Consider the following 18,585-nt stretch of genomic DNA (forward strand, 5'->3'; position numbering starts at 1 on the left):
TCAGCAGTAGAAAGTCAGACGCACTCTTATGTGGGCTACAGTTACTTGTAAAGGTGCTTGATGATGGTAGCATTGAAAAAAAAAGATTATAAGGGCTGCAATGAGAAGCTGGCAGGGAGGAATCTCCCCTTCCAATCCCTCAAGGTTGTGAAATTCTCAAGTGTTGCTTTAGCCTTCTCAGCTAAGAATATCTGTCTTGTCCTACAAGAGAGGAAACAGTAGCAGCAGGAAGCAGAGCAGATGGGAAGGGGGATTTCTGCAGGTGATATTGGAATTGACTATGATTTTAACAGCTCACTCAACTGACCCAACCATTCTTAGTGCTACCCTAGGGAGAATAATAAAGCTCATAACAAGCAAGACTAAAAGCAAGGAACTTAAGGCTTTAAGGAGTAAAGCAAATTATCATGCAACGTTGAAATAGAAACTGTGTAGAAATTATGATGGGATCATGAACATTCTGGAAATGTTACCATATAATTGCAAATTTGTGATGTCTCTGAATTATCATTGATTGAACAATCTTGGATATATCTGGACAGTAAGCTTGAATTTTAAAACTCTGCCATCTACAATTTCTACAATTTTAAAGATTAACAAAGCTCTGTTTTATTTTGCATTGTGTGAAGGGAGGGAAGATAAGATAGAAAGCTACTGAGAAGAGATTATAATTCTGACACGTAATTCAACAAAATTCAACGTAATCTGAAAAAATATGTATTTATGATCCTTTATTAGATTTTCAACAAAAAGGACTTCAAATTTTGCAATGAAATTGAGTATTCAGTAGTTAGCAGCTGTTGAGCCAATCAAGAGCAGTGGCAAATGGAGCAGTCTAATGTGTACGTGTTTCTGCCCCTTAACATCAGGAGGTTTACTGGATGAAAATCGTTATGACTAATGATTTATAAACAGAAATAATATGGACTTAATTCTTTGGGTCTGGGACTCAGTTAGAAACAATTTTGTTCAGCAAATAAAGAATGAAGTACTGTTCGAAGGTATTTTCAGAGAGCCTCTTTCTTTAATTTAAGTGATGCAATAACCATATTGGACAATGTACATATGCTTCTGCAGGAATGAGAACAATTTTCTTATTAACTACTTATTCTTTTCCTACTTCAAAATGCTGTCAGTGAGAGAATTGGAGGAAACTGATACTCTCTCGTTTTTGGTAAATGAGATGGTAGAGAAAGATAGACACTAGTGAGAACACCAGTATGCCAAAATGGAAGCAATTTATTTCAAAGGGTTTCAAAGTACTGCACAATTAAATAAGACATTGAAAAAGCTGTGTTTGGCTCTGTAAAGGGACTGAATTTCCCCAAGCTTCATGGAATATAGCAACATAAAATTAAATGTAAATTCTGCTTAGCAAGGCTACTGCCTCATGGATGCCGTGGTTCTTCAATCAGTAAGGCTAGGTGTCTTCTGGTGCAGGATATCTATATGTGTGATAAAGGATAATTTCTTTCTTGTGTGAAAGATAATAAACAAAAAATTGTAAACTAAGTAATGTCTTTCAGTGTAAGGTGAAACAGTTAATGTAGACTTCTTGGCAGAATTGATTGATTAACTTTATGATTTTTTAAATTATTATTTACTTTTGAGCATGATATTTTCAAATTCTCACTGAATCCACACAGACCCAACAAGAGATATTTGAGGCTCAATATACATTCTGTTCTTGCACACTTATCTCTCCTTTTCTCTATAAGTCCTACTGCAAGCTTCCCCCTTTGCCAACTCAGGAATCCCAGGCACTGATGAGAGGAGAAATGCTAGCTTGTAAAGGTATATAATACTAGTGGAAAAAACAAGAGAGTCTTCTTGATGTTGGTCAGGAATCTTTGGGTCAAGTTATTATAGTTACCAGTGTCAATAGAACTGAGGACAATGACAACTCAACACGACAGAGAACTTGTCCCCAGAAAGCACAAGGGACAACCTTCCCCTCCTGTCTAGCCAGCAAACAATTTCTGGGTGCTGTGTGGGAGTGCTGAGCACGTGGATGCTTAGTCTAACAGCTCATCAAATCCTAAATATTTTTTCTGAGATAATCAATTAAAAATTCTTTTTCAGTTTCAAATTGCATATATTCTCTGCTCCAAGTTAAAAATGACTAGACAAACAAGTGAGGTAACATCATCCTCCTTCCATCTGCTGCCATTTCCCCTTTACTCTCCCACCTTGGAGTTCCTACCTCATTTCCTAGACAGCAGCAGTAGATGAAACCTGGAGATATTTGACCCCTTTTGCTTACCACTTTTGTAGTCCCATGGCAGTATCACTACAGAAATATTTGTCAGAAATTGTTTTTCCACTTCACCTACTGTGGGTTTCTGTTAGGAAATGGCTGTTTAATGTCCCAGACATTCAAACCCATTTCAGACAATTTATGGAAATGTTTTAAACAACTTAATTAGCTGTTTTCTTGAAGTTGAAACTAAACTTCCTTCTGTACAGTAATATAAACATAATCTTAATCCCAGTGTTCTGATTGTCATTGTTCTTCTATAGATTTAGTATAGGTTTCAGATCAAGAATGCTAGTGCAGCCAAAGTGGCATTGAAATCAGACCTCCATTTTGCTGCTAATAGCTCTGGAAGGAATGAGAGACAGAATGATTTAGTGAGATTCACTGCTTCAGCAGCTAAACTTAGACTGATTAATTTAATAGATTTCTGAAGATATGAAGATGCTTTCCTTTAACACAATATTTTTTATTTTAAGGCTACTTGTAATTTCCGGGTAACTTTGTGTCATCAAAAGAAGATATGGATCTGCTGCAGATGTGGATCTGGTGTCTTGCAGAACTTTCAGAACTTCCTGCCTCATTGTTACGAGTTGCGGAAAGAGTCGCCAGTAAAGAACACAAATCTTATTTGGAATGAGTGTGGTAATTGGTTGTGGACCAGGACAACCATTTCTGAAGAATGGAATTATGATTCTTCACTGAATAGTGCCAGGAAATTGATTTGTGGTCATTACATTAGAGAAGAAAGTGGTACCCTTGACCTATACTTCCTGCCCTTTCACATAATAATAATTTATTTTTGTTTCATTTGTTCTCTACTGCTTAAAGTTCTCTACTGGAACACAAATCTGCTTTCATGTGGCTTAAAGTGGCCCATATTTCTTAAGAAATGTGGTGATTTGTGGCAGAAGTTCTGGTGGAAAAGGCATTTTGCTGCCAGTATACAAAACATACTGGACCTTTCAAGTCCTTAGTACCCTTTTCAAGGTTTTCTGGTTTCATGAACCATTTTTTTGGCATCTCAGAATGGCTAAATTCTGGTTTTATAAGGGGAAAGTACTGGATTTTTTTTCCATCCTCTAATCCACTCTATCACAAAGCAGCTTTTGTGCACGTAATTTTGTTCCTCAGGGGAAACACAGCGTAAGCAAACATTCTTGTACAATGATGATGCAAAGAAGCAACATCTATTTAATTTTTGTCTTTGACTGGCTTTTATTAGGTTGTGCTATCAGCTTTAGAAGTGTTAATTTTGGCTTGAAATTTCAGACAACTGCTGAATAAAATTTCTGATTCCTTTTAAGCAATGATTTTCCCCCCAAGAAGTCAAAATTCAGTGTCTTTCTTCCTCCTTTTGTACTAGCCTGACAATACAGGTATCTGGTTTTACTTGGGCTTTTCTTGGGCTCAGCTGATGTTATCTTGTTTCAGTTGTGGTAGCAACTGTCTAGCAATCAGGTAACCAATGTCTAAGGTTGTTGTAGTTCAGTTTCAGTTTCCATTACTGACAAGTAGTTATTCTGTATGGAATGAATTGTATATGACTAGCATAAGATGCAGTGCAGAAGAGCACAGGCTCAAGATGACAGAAGATCTCCCAGACTACTAACACAAATCAGACTTGTCCATCAATAGGCACTGCAGGAGTGCAACCTTGTGAGTCAGAAAAAAAAAAAAAAAGAGGAAGAGATGGTAGAAATAACAAGGAGAACACAAGAACTGTCTAATTAATATCCAATAAAAAGAATGAACACATGAACAGACTGTCTTAAAAATATTAAGAAAATAAACAGAAGTGAACCCCAAGAAAAAGGAAGAAAAAAACATCACTACAGACATCATGGACCTCTTGAGAACAAAGAAACCCTCACAACAAGCATCATGGTCCTCCTGGTGAAGAAGTTGGGATGCTGGCAACTTATTGGAAGCACAAAACTTCTTTTTTTTTTTTTTTTTTGTCTTGTAAAGATTGGGCCCCAGAGAGATAGTGGGAGGTTGAATATAATACCATCAGGAAAGGGGAGATTCTGGGAGATTTTTGAACAACAGTTTAATCTACTTTATTAAAATAATAAACTTTTCATATTAATTAAGAATTTTGGTTATCTGATTGTAGAATGATTTGGACTTGTGATAAATTCACAGCTTCTTATGTGGTCTATGTTTCATTTTGTCCATAGTAACATTTTGAAAGTAAGAGTATTATCACTGAGCAAAACAGCAGATAGTGAACCTAATATGCCTGCTCAAACATGTGGGAATGAGAAAAAAGTAAAATCATGGAATCATAGAAAGTTTTGGATTGGAATGGGCATTAAAGATCATCTAATTCCTATCCCCCTGACATGGTCAGGGACATCTTTCATTAGACCAGATTGCTCAAGGCCCCATTGAACCTAGCCTTGAACACTTCCAGGAATGGAGCATCCACAACTTCTCTGGGTGACCTGTTCTAGTGTCTCACCACCATCACAGTAAAGAATTTCTTCCTAATATATAACCTAAACCTACCCTCTTTCAGCTTGAAGTCATTACCCCTTGTCCTATCACTACATGACCTTGAAAAAAGTCCCTTTCCAGCTCTCTTCTAGATTCCCTTTAGCTTCTGTAAGGCTGCAGTGAGGTCTCACTGGAACCTTCTCTTCTCCAGTCTCAACAATCCCAAGTCTCTCAACCTATCTTCGTAGGAGAGGTGCTCCAGGCCCCTAATCATCTTTGTGGCCCTTGTCTGGACTCATGCCAGGAGGTCCACATCCTTCTTATGTTGGGATCCTCAAGATGGATGCAGGACTCCAAGTGGGGTCTCATTAAAGGAGAGCAGAAGGGGACAATCACATCTCTCAACCTGCTGGCCACGTTGCTTTTGACCCAGCCCAGGATACGTTTGGCTTTCAGGGTTGCAAGTGCATATTACTGGAATCTGCTGAGTTTCTCATCCACCAACAGCCTCAAGTCCTTCTCCTCAGGGCTGCCCTCAGTCCTTTCTCTGCCCAGTCAGTATTTGTGTTTGTTACTGCCCCAATCCAGGTGCAAGACCCTGCCCTTGGTCTTGTTGAACTCCATGAAGTTCATAGGGGTACACTTCCCTAGGCTGACAAGATATCAAGAATGATAAAGAAATTTTAACATATTAAGTAAGAACTGATTTTTTTCTGGTGAAGAGAGAGGAAAACAACTCTATTTTAACATGGAGATAGGTGGACATACCTGTTTTGAGTAAATGTTTCCAATAATTATACAGATTATGGAAAGGCATTCAGGGTTAAAACAAGGAAAATAGTAAAAACTTAATCATGCTTATTTTTTTGACAAAACTGGAAAATCAATTAAGTGCTTCTAACTAAGTGCAAACAGAGAAAGAATTGCAATGGTGGACACAAGCATGACAAATGGAAGTTAGGTCATAATAGCTATTACAGAGGCCTGGTTCCTCCCAGAGGAAGAAATTGCATTATAGAGTTACAGGATGTTCCAAAAGAAAATGTTCAGCAGAGAAAAGTAGAAGAGGAAAAGGAATGTATCTTTGAACTGTAGGAAATTTAAAAGCAATCTTGAATGAAAAATAAAATCAATTTGGAAAATCAGTATGGAGCAAATGTCTAAGCACCAAAAATATAAAGTGGTAACGTAAAGACTTCTTTTGCCAAGTACAGAGCAGAGGACAGAAAAACATCTCAGCTGCTCTAAATTAGTACAATTGAGTTGGTTTCAGTGGAGCTACAGTGATTTGTATCATCAAAGAAAAGTGAAAGAACAGTCTAGATAACAAGAGAAGATGATAGATGACAGCCATAGTCTTAAGCAGGAAATCATGGAGGAACTTAAAGGAAGACTATCATAAATTATTACTGTTAGAGCTGGGGTTTATTAACTGTATCTGATCTCGGATTTATTTAGGCTTTGGAGCTTTTAAAGCTAGATTCAAATTAAGAGCTCTTTGATTTGTTTTTCCCATAAGAAAACTTGTAAAAAGAGGAGTAGGGAAAAAATAGAGAGCAAAAAAATCCATTAATAAGGGGGATGACAGCTGGAGAAGAAAGAACAGAGCATTAAGAACTTTTCACAATACCTCAGAAAACTAATTCTTCATTGTTCTGAGCCAGAGTGACATTCCAGCCCTGATCTCTCTGTGACTTTGATCTGCTTTGTGTTCACTTTTAACCAGATGGAGTATAATACTTTATGAAACATGGCTGTGTGAAAAAGAACACCACAAAATTTGTAGATCACCCCCAATACATAGCACAAAAAATGCACATCCTGTGTTCAATTCTCTTCTTTTAATGGTGTTTGCAGGTTTGGGCTGTTACGTTGTGTTTCTTTACCGTTTTATTAGAGGATATGTTGATAATTCCTATGTAGCATATTTAGTTCAAATGAACATCATTGTGATTGAAAAAGTCAAAATAAAGCTAAGAAAGCATTCAAAAATAACAGATAGCTTGCGGGGGTGGTGTAAGTACAGAATATCATAGAGACTCGAAGCTCAAATTCCCTATGTTGGAATTTACATTTGGAAATCTAATGAATTTCAGATGCTGGTTGAAGTTGCACCTTTGTCCTACTCGTCGACTCAGTCCCTGCTGACAAGATAGGTTTCACTGACCTCTGCTGTCTGCACACATTTTTTCTCTGCTATGTAACCCATTTTGGTTCCAGATAAAGATCGCCTTGCAATGTTTCAGCTGGGTTTTTTGTTTCCTTTACTCAACAGGGATAGACAAATGTAACGGAAATGCTATAGTCCCACACTAAATCCTCCAAATTTAGTAAGTAGTCAATAACCTTGAATTCATATTTAGTGCTTATAGTTTAATTGTCCAGAGTGTGATGATTAAATAATCTGTCATGAGAAAATATGGTGAAAAAGACAATTTGTAGAAATTGTTTCATACACTTACATTTTATTAGGAAATACAGTTATTTCCATGACAGAATAGTTTTGCAAACAACTGGGTCATACTTTGTAATCTTTATCGCTTTTATTCCCTTATTGCTTTTAAATGCTCCCTTATTCTAGGAAGTCCTTTTTATAATTCATTGAGACATTAAACCAAGGCTTAAACAGGTCAGAATATGGATCAGAAAGAATGAATAGGGGCAGAAGGATGTATGGAATCAAGCTGAAATGCACTTTGCTTAATTTTTTGAAATTACAGATATATGCTTCAGAAAATGTAACCTCCATTTTCACCCCAGTGATTTAAAGTCCAATTTCCATAATCAATCTAGGCACCAGGGTGCCATTAGCTCAATATGTCAAGATGCTCTATGATTATCTTAACAAAAATGGGGCACAGAAAGGTGGTATCTATGTTCTTTCCTACAAGTGTGATACAACTTTCAGATAATAATTTTAGCAGATTAGAAAATCTGTTTTTTAGACCTGTGCCAAAGAAGTATTACTGATAACTGTATGATAATTTCAGTGCTCTGTAATGAACTGTAGACCAACATTTCTAAATGCAAAGACGAAAAATAGGACCTTGACTCAAGTAGCCAGGGCTTGCGTAGTACAGCCACTGTCCATTATCTATGGCAATGGATCTTACTGGGACTTCTTAATGATACTTTCTCCCCACCACCAACTGGAAATCATTCTCTACTTGCTTCCATTGTAAAATTGCCGTTCATGAGGCTATTTAACATGCAGTTGGATTTTTAGATATTTGGGGGTTTTAAATTTCTACAGGTAATACTATTAAATTGCAAAAAGAAGCAGTAATAGTATGAATCAGAAAATACCTGGAAACACCATCAAACAGGTTTGTTTTTCAAATACTCAGATTTTTGGAGAAGAAACAAAGTATGGGACATGTTTGATTTTTCCCTAGTTTTTCTACAGGGTCTCTACATATGGTGAAGGGCGCTGTCTTAGAGGATAAGAAACAAAAGGATAAAAATACACAGTGGTCTATTTATACCTGATGGAGACATTACTTTAAGGTACATTAAGACCATCACATAATGGATGTCCTGTTCATGACAATACTGCTCTTTGCTACAGTCCAACATAGGTGGGCAAGAAACTACTAGATATTCAAACTTATCTGTCTCTATTGTCAATGGAGAAAGAATGGTGCCTGAAGAGGACAAATCACAGCAGCAAAGTTGGGTTATAGTTAACTGATTCTAGCAGTCATCTTTGAAGAGGTATGTTTCATTTTGTTGGCCATAGAGGGAGCCCCACCTCCTAACCTAGGCTTCTGTTGGGTGCCTAAAGAAAGCCATAAATAACCCCCTCAAACAACTGTTCTTTTATTAATGAATCCTGTATAGTTATGCAAGGTAGGTATTTTCTTCCTATTTTACTTTTTAAAATATATATATATATATACCTGGCAATTAACATCTGTAGTTATTTCCAGGCCACAAAATACCTTCCAAACTAATTTCCAGTACCTTCTCCAAAAGTTTCATCTGGCAAGCCATAGAAATTTCCAACCTTTTAATATGTACAATTATAGTAAATTGGACATATAGAAAGAGGAATTCTCAAAAGGTCTAGTAGTGAATGGAAAGATCTGCACTAATATCTTTCCTTCACAGGCCTTGAAACATAAAGGAAGTACATAGACTGTTCATCTCACTCCAGTTTATTAATACTCTCAGTAGCTGATCCAACTTTGACATGTGCTTGGACTGAAAATCAGAATTTTATACTTTGTTTTAGTTCCCCTTCCTGCGTGCTCATGAACAATTCCCATTTAACCAGTACCTAGTAGAATGATTTGTGTACATAAACAAAAGGTTACACTGGAATAGATGTGAGAGGGAGAGTCGTGCTGAGAAACCACATGCACATGGAATGCCCACTAACATCCCTGCCATGGTGGAAAATATCTGTTGAAATGTCAGAGGCTCGTAACCCTTATTAGGTGGAGATAAACCATCTGAAATTTCATCTTGGCTCTTCACTAGGCTCAGGCAGCATCAGCTGTACTTTTAGTTTTCCCTTTGTTATGGTTCCACTTTTACAAGCTTGTTCCTGTGATGGAGTCAACATCATATGCAACCTCTTCAGGACACTCCCAGTTTCTTTCCCAATCTTTACACATTTTCAGCAGTTTAGTACTTGGAAGCTGATAGTTTACCACACACTAGAACAAGAGAAGGGAAAGTGGGAAGTCTCTTCCCCCTACCCCTTTCCCCAAAACTGAGATTCTTTTTCCTGCTTCTATTTCTTCTTTAGAGTCTCAGTTAATTTTTGGTCAAATAAGCAGAAGCCATTTGTTTTGAAGATAGGTCTTTCGAACAAAAATAGATCACTTTATGAGCCTCACAAAGTATTTTCTGGAAAAGGCAAGTATGTTCCTTTTGGAAAGCTAATCTGCTCTGTTCTTGCTCATTGTTTGGTGAAAGGAATGCTCTTACCAACTGCAAAGACCCCCTCATTGATTTCTTTCATTCCAGAGAGCTCAAGGCATCGGATTCTGCAAGAAAAACTGGCAGTAAGGGTTTGAGTTCAGTTCAGTCTACCTAGGACAGAACACAGTTGCTGCTGCTGTCACCTCTGTGTCCAGTTCCTGACAAACTTCACATAAACACACTGCACACAGACTAAATTTTGTTGGAGTTCTCTTAGGCCACATGTTTTTTACAGTTCCCTTTGCTGGTCCTTGTTACAACATGGAAACAAGATTCTCTGATCGTAACTGATTTATTTTGTCTTTGTTGCAGTATGCATGAGAATCTTAAGTATTTCACAGTAAAGGAAAAATCAAGTATTTTAGGTTAACTTCTAGGTTGTCTTGGAGGGCTATGTAAGCATATTTATTTTGTGAACAAAAGAATAAATAATAATAGAGGCTTTATCAACCTGTGATGAAGAACTTTTAAGATTTTGAACTCCATCCTGTTTCTAGGAGGAAAATACTGCAGCTTTTCAGTAGCTTGTGGTGGGACATATTTATCTCACCAATTCCTAGCCTTTTACCAGAGGAGAATAATGAATAATGAAAAAAGACTGGAACAGGGATCCACATCCTAACTCATGGGCCTTGGGATATCACACGCTGAATCATGCTTAATTTCATAGCTGGCAGAAATGAAGCATGAGAATTGAGGATGATAGCAGAAAAACACAGAATATTATTCTTTTTTGAAAGCAGCATTATGTATAACTCTGGACATTATTCTGAAAGAATTTATTAATTTTTAAGTAAATAAATATTGTTTTTCAAGACATTTTTCCATTTTTCCAGAATTAAATAAAACAAAAAAGAAGGCAGTTAAATGCTGCTCTAGTTCATTATAAGATATTGCTTCTGTTTTTGAAGTGCGAGGATATCTTTATAGAATGTAATCTCAATACTTGTAATCTAGGCAGCAGACAAATATGCATTTATACAAGAGAATCCACATTAATCTTCCATGATTGCATAAATGGACAAAATTTTAGTAAAAATAACTCTTTAAACATTAAAAGTATTATGAAAAAACAAATGTTGTTTCCACAAAAATTTACTGTAAAGATTATATTTCCTTCTGCAGACAAAACATGGTACAGGTACATGATGGGCTTAATGTACAGTTAAGGATGCTGAGTTAAAACAGGGCAGCATTAAATATTTTTGTTAAAATTCATTAACATATTATATTTGATATTTCTGTGTGCTTCTATTAGAACCTGCTTTTGAAAAAGAGTGGGGAAAAATTATTTTCTAAAGAAATTTTTGGTAAACTCTCACATAGTTTCCTGAGACTCATCAAGAAATCATAGACACTGTTCTCATGGAAGAGGACCACTTGCGAAGTCAACTTTTTAGCAACTGTTATCCTTGAAATTTAGCCTTATTTAGGATTTCCATCCCTAATATTTCCCTCAAATTTATTTTCCCAGATGCAACAGAATGACAGCAGCTCCACAACTGAACTCTTAAGAAATTGTGTACAAGGTTAAAGTATTCCTTAAACACCCTGGTCATGCTGGGATTCAGACAGTTTACAGTCCTCTATCCATACTTTTCTGAGAAAGCTGTGTGAATTAAATGGTTCAAATGTGTTGGACTTACTCAGATGTGCGGGAGACATGAACTGCAGCTCTTCATCATAATTATGCTATGAAAAACCGTTTACTAGCAAGATGTATGGTGCTGTCATCCAAAATCAGTCCTAACCTTGAAAATTTCCGCACTTATTGAGTTTAATAGATCATTGTGCACTCATAGTATAGGTTTTAGAAATTTGTCTCTCATAACCAATTTTTGGAACAGGACACCAGCTGCATTAGCTGTCCTCCTTGTTCCACTGTAAGCTTTGCATTTCAATGATATACTCAAGACTATATCAAGCTGAGAACATGACTACTTAGCAGACCTCCAACACATAGTTTGCTGACCAAAAAGTGTGCTGGTCTCTTCTGGCAGCTGCAGGAATTGACAGTTACTTATCCTCAAAATAGCTCCTAAATGTGAACTCTCCCCTCCACAAAAGAACTGTAGCATTCAGACAGGTGTAAGTGTTTAGTCTAAAGAAACCAAGGGAGGAGGAAGCAAATTTAAATTGGTGTCTCTGGAAGAAGATCATCTGAAAACATGCTTCTCTTTTAAAAGACAGTGGTTTATTTGGGTATTTCCCATAATAGAACAATTGGGCAATCTTGGAGAAATTGGGAATGAATTAGTGAAGTATCAAAATATTTGTTTATTAAAATTATGTAAAGAAAGATGCCTCTTCACTTGTTTCATTGAACATTAAAATGTATCTGAAATAGAGTATTTCTGGGGAAAAAGAAAAAACCTTTCTTTCTTTTTGTTAATTTCTAGCAATTTTCCACATCTATCATAATTCCTTCAGGTAGAAGCCAAAAAAGCAGTGGAAATAGAGGTCCTGGTGCAAGCCCAAGATGAGAGACTCTACTTAACAAAAGTTTGCCCTAGATTTATATTATAAACAGAACTTCAGTGTTAACCATTCAGAGAGCTCACAATAGTATTTTATTATAGAGTAATGAGTGGCAGGGGTTATAAGGGCAACGTCCAACTTTGAAAGAGTAGAGCACTGCTTCTTAACTATAGGTAAAAAGATATAAATTAGGGCTATTTACAACTCTGTCACTTTTGGATAAGCTAAAATCTAATTAACATCTCAAATGGCAAGACTAGTAGTAAATATTTCATCCCTTGAGGTCTTTTCAGCTAGTCACAGAAGTCATTCAGTAATAATTCAGAATCATGCTTGCTTTACTATCACATATGCCTTTTAAAAGCAAAGGCAAAATGAGGAGTCTGAGAGAACAGAATAAGTATTTATTAGAGATTAAATTCTCTATGAAAACTGCTACATAATAACTTGGGTAAAAAAATACTAATATGACAGGAGAACAATTATTTAAGTAGCTACCCTTCAGCAAATTTTGCAGCTGGAATAGATCCCAGTCTGAATACAAATGAATTGTGTCACATAAGAATATTCTAGGATATTTTGTAGTGTAGCTTTCAAGAGGCATGAAATAAACTTCTGCTTTTTTAACATTAGTAGGGCCTCAGCTATGTCTAGTTTTTAGTAGGTCTTTCAGTGTATCTCAGTGTAGACCAACTAGAGACAGTGTAGAGAAAAACAGGGAGAAAAAAATCTAAAAAACTTGACATGCAAAGGGTGAAAGATGGAGTGGTGGAAACCTTTAATAGCAATTTTTAAATGCATAAAATTTCATTAAGAGAAATAGGTCTTTTCTTTCTGAAAGACCTGTTTGTCTGTATAAGTATGCCCAGCTACACAGTGGATAAGATACAATACAACATGGAAAATCAGTTTAAATACCAGAATATTTTCTTGCCATCAGGAGTACACTTTGGAGGACTTGGGAAACTGGTGAATGCCTGCAGTTATGGTGTTCCTATAGAGTAATTTAAACAAATTGTTATTGGGACTGATAAAATTATAAACGCTTCTGGCTGCAGTTTAGGCATGGATTGGAAGATCCCATACAACCCATTTTTTAGATTGCATAGGGCTGTTTATTTTTATTTTTTTTTTAATTTATTCTGGCTAGTGTTGAGCTCCTACCTATGACCTTCCCATGTCAGTTTCCAAAGCAAGTAAACGCTGAAAGAGCACATAAAATTACTGAGATATTCTTGTCTCCCTGAATGCTTAGCAGACCTTAGGAAACCAGTTTGAATATTTTGGCCTTGTGTACAACAGGGAAGATGAAACAAATGAAAAAAGGAAAATTGCCAGGAAAAAGAATAATTAGTTACAGAATGATGGAGGTTATTAAATACATTACTATCTGGGAATGTTCAAAAGAAATTGCAAAGAATAGTGTAATAAATATGAGAAATGAATTTCAAGCCCAAAACAAACATTTTGTTGAAATGTATTTAACTTTGATAGGTTTTGCACATTCATATTCTTTGGATAATGTGAAAAAGCAGAAATCTCTTTCAAGTTAAGATGTTAAGTTTGTAGACTGATCTTTTAGCTTTTTATGATGGCAAACACTAGTGTCTTAACTAGTGATGAGCAGGAACATCATTGGGCACATTAAAAATATGCATCATACTGACCTTTGCTAAATCCTGTGCTTCCAGGAACATGACTTGCTTCATAGAGGAGAAAGAATGCTGGCAGTACTGTGCTTATTTTGAGCCAGAATATACTGTTTCTTTCAAAGGTACTTAAAAATACATATGTTCTTTGTGGAAAATAGTTAGGCATCCAACACTGCTGTTTGTATTCAGCAATAGCAAAAGAAAAGCTGACCTTCAGTCTGGTTGAAATACCACTGCTTTATTTTTCAAGTTTTTTATAGTATCATTTTGTAAAAAGAGATCTATTATATCTTTGCTGTTGTTTCTTAGCCAAAGACTATTTCTTAAAATAGTTTACCCTAGTAAGCTCAAGGTGGCTGCAAGGGTTCTGAAGAGGAAAAGCTTAAGGAGAGGCTTTTGTAGGGGAGCGATGTTGGCTACTTCCATCCTTTAGGAAAGTAGGATAATTGGACATGAAGAAGGGTGACAGGTAAAAAGAAAATAATTATATAAAAAAATTTCCAGTAGGAAAAAAAATGTTTCCAGAAAGAAGTTCTGGAGCAGGGAGATGGTTCATTTAGGTCATCATGGCTAAGCTAAAGTGAACTTTACATTTTATGTGACGTGGATGAAATAAGTCACATTTCAGATTTCACTTGGACACTGTCTATCAAAAAACTTCAAGTTTACTTCAGCTGTTTGGGAGTGTCTTCCAGGTGTTCTGACTCTATCCAGATGTGCAATTTCATATTTAAAGTATTCCTCTGAAGTGAGACCTGTTAAAACAGCTTTCAAACACTAACGTGCTCTTCAAATGCAGAGGGTATATAGCTTCCAACACCAGCATTTCTGAAAGATAATACAGCTTATGCTAAATAGATCTTACACATTATATCTGTAGGAGTCTTGATACAATCAGAATTATCTTTCTGTGAAAAAAAATGAGAATCTTTTACCAGAGAATTCAAAAGGCAAAAGGTTGTGTATGTTATCATAAAATTCAGTGAATCCCATGTAACAGAACTCACATACTGTTAATCTCTCTAAGACAGATGCATTGTTGCAAACATAACAATTCTGTCAGAACCACATAGATTTCTTGTATTCTTAAAACTGGAAATCCTTGCAGTGGGAAAGTATATTCTTTGTACCAGAGCACAAGACAAGCTGAAAAACAATGCTGACTTTTTCTGAAGCAGGTTATCTTCACAAATGTCAGGAATGGAACATTTGTTAGCCTCAAGTATTTCCGGGGGTAGAGATGGAAACCATAATGAACTCCTGCCTGCACCTTGAGAAATAAATTCTTCATTGTATCTGTTTATTGCAGTTATCTTCTTTAATGTGTGAACAGTGAGTGTTACAGTCATAACAGCAACTTTCTTGCTTTAACAACTATTCATAAATCTTGGGGCATATTTAAATCCAATTTCTGCATCATAAATAATATGATATGTACATTATTGAAAATTAATCCTTGTATACAACAATGCTGTATTCGACTGCTTACAGGTGTTGAGAGCACAGGCTTCCTATGACATTCCCAGAGAAAATTGTAGATGACCAGGTATTTATAAACAGGCCTGAAGGGCCAAGAGTGTGTGACTGTCTCTATTCTGGCATTCTTATTCCTACAATGGTAAAGGATGGTTCTGGAAATTTCCAGTAATGGCATGCAATAGGGATAAAAGCCCGATTTCCTCTCTCAAAATGGATCACACTCTGGGGTAGAACATGCTGCATAATTTCAAAGTAACATTTGGTAATGCTACTGCTTCCAGTTCTCTCTGTGTAGATAGTGAAGAGCTTATGGACTATATTGATTAAGCCCATGAGAAAAAAAATCTGATTTCTTAAAGCTTCTATGCAGTTCAAGCTGTAATAAACCATATTTGGAAAAGGAAGGCTTTGCATATTGGTATGTAAATGTTTATATCCACATTCCAAAGCTCATCTTAAGATTTCAACATTCAGACCAGGAATAAGGGAACGAATAACTTTGAAGAGATTGCAAAATATCTCAGAACAACTTGGAATTACTACAGCTGAATTGGTCTTAAAAATCACTCTAAACTCAAAACTATTCACAGGGGAAAAAAGTAAAATGGGTGATTAATTTCATTTGCAGTAAAAAAATTTAGCAGGAATGAACTGACAGAATAGTTGGTATTAAACTACCATTTCTCTTACAGGATTTCAATGTTTCTTTTGAAGGTAAAATCTCTAATTCTTCAGAGATACAGCTCAAAAAGATAAGACAATATTCAGAAAATACAAAGCTGTTGTTAATTGATATAAATGTTTTTGTTCCTTAAATTGGGAAATAATGTTACATTTTCTAATAATGTAAAATGTTTTTATAGAACCATAAAGATGTTTCAGGCTGAACATATTTTATCATTACCTAATCTGTCATGCCACATATTTTGCCACTTCTCCATTTTTCAGGAGTCAAAATTTTGCATTTCTTCATTTTCATGCTGAGTAAGAGGCTATGGGAAATCAATCCAAAAGCAGGATTCCTGCTGACACCAGTGGAAACGGGACTTATCACTTCATGCATTCATGGTGTAAGGTATACTAGCATAACTGTCAAATGGTCACATTTCCTTTATACTACTCTTTTTAACTCCCTTAATTATTAGGAGGAAAGGGTTGTCGTATGATTCAGACAAGAAAGGACCTTGGGAGTCCAGTCTGCAGTTTGTTATACTCAGATTCTGTGCACAGCGATGGTTCTTTACTGCAGAAATTTTCTCTTGGCTGATTATACAGCTGTCAGTACTTCCAAGTTAAGAATATTACAGTCTCCTTAACTCTCCTATTATTTTAATTCTTCTCAATGAGATGGGCTTTCATTATGAAGCAAAAGCCAATTTATTTAGTTTTTCTCATGCTTCACTTGGTTTGAATTAATTTTTTCAAATAATTTTATATTCTAACACTTCTTACTCCTCGTCTGTGAGAAACATTTAGATTCCATATAATAGGAAAATGTTTTTAGTATGGACTGAGTTTGTACAATAGATAAATATGATAAAAATGCTGGAGCATTTTTATGTTTGTAGCATTTTGATTGCATTGAGGTGGTAAATGCGAAAATCTAATTTTGTAAGAAATGGCAAACTATGCTCCATCACATCCAACTAATTACACAAGCAATTCCAAAATGAACTACACTAATCACTGCAGAAAGCTGCATCTCAGCTGCAAGGTGCTCAGCTCAGAGAAGAATGTTCTTTAAGTTTTGAGGGTGTTTGGATAGCTGCTTTACATTCATAAACCTAATTCAAAGTCAAAGGCTCCAAAAGAGCTGAAACCAATCTTTCATACCTGAGAAAACATGCCATAGGGCAAATTGCCTGTTCCTCTCAGCAAGGGTCCTTGATCACAGTTCAGATGCTGATACTGTGAACTTCATTGTTCCTCAACAAGCAAAAGTCCAAAAAATACACCATTGAGTGAGTCCAGTCTTGTGTCATTGGCCCAGCTAAATCAGTGGCATTTAGTCCAGTTCCTCAGGTTGTTGAAGAGGTTGATAGGACCTAGGAAGTTTTCATACCCACCTCAAGGACTCCAGATGAACTCACACCAACATGTCATGAACACAAAGACTATTTTGTAGAAAATACCTTGTTTCAGTGCTTGGGTAGTTGACAAAAGTGTCACTTTTTTCCTCATTACATCCTTGTGTTGAGCACCTAAAATATAGTGATCTTCCTGTTGAAGGTGTGCAGTCAATATTAGGATACACTTATGTCATGCTTCCTTACACTGAGGAAGATGCATATTCCAAAATCTTTGCAAATCTTTTTTTCTGCAAATCTTTTAAAACACCAGAGATTTCTACTGAGTCAATCCAGTAAACTCATTATTTAAAATTATATTAAATGTCATAACAGATTCTTAACTGATGCATCTTCATTGAGAAGTTTTTAACTCTAACACAGATTTAATTTTCATAAATATTATAGTATAATATTATATTATAATAAATATAATTATAATATATTAACAATAAAATATAATTTATTGATTTAAAAATATTTACTGAATGGTTATATAAAGTTTTTCTTAACTTTACTTTTTCATAAACATTCATTATTTGGATAACAAGCATTGGTTTGTGTCTCCATTCTCAGGATTTTGTTGCTGAGTTTGAGGTTTTCCTCAAGACTAAGGATATCCTAAAACTAACAATTTTTAATTATAAGCATTATGCACTTTTTGCAACTTTGAGGCTTAATTTCTGTAAAACAAAATAATTTAGGATGAAAACAGAATAATTTAGGATGGAAACAAAATAACTGGGAAAACTAGGTAAAAGTAAAAACTTTATGCAGTTGCTTTTGTTGGTTTAGAAGACAAGAAGACAAGTATTTAAGTTCTTTCACAGAACCTGACAGATGCAACAGTGATACTGTCACCTCTAATGTAAGCCACCTTTGAAAACCCAGGTATATGCAAGACATGTAAGCATAAAGGTAGTGTTATGATCTCTTTCCATCAGCACCTTCTAGCATAAAGACACATCTTGGACTTGAAATTCATTGCCTAAATGCAGGTTTCCTTCATAGATGTCTGTAGTCAAGGGAGAGACATAGGCACCTTGGGAGGATATCTCTGTGAGGAAAAGATAAATCACTCTCTGATGGTGTCTGTCTATCAGTCCTTTACTAGATTTTTTTTTTAGTGATATAATTTTAAATAGAAAAAATGTAGACTTCAGAATATTTATCCTACGACGTACTATGTAACAATGTTTTTTTCAGGTACTTTAAAACTGTCAGGCTTGACTAAATATTTAAAAAAAACCAATAAATTTTACCTTCTTCAAGTTAACAGTTGACT

Source organism: Pipra filicauda, unplaced genomic scaffold (genome assembly GCF_003945595.2).
Source record: "Pipra filicauda isolate LSUMZ 115617 unplaced genomic scaffold, ASM394559v2 scaffold157_size4220110_pilon, whole genome shotgun sequence".
Classification (NCBI taxonomy): Eukaryota; Metazoa; Chordata; class Aves; order Passeriformes; family Pipridae; genus Pipra; species Pipra filicauda.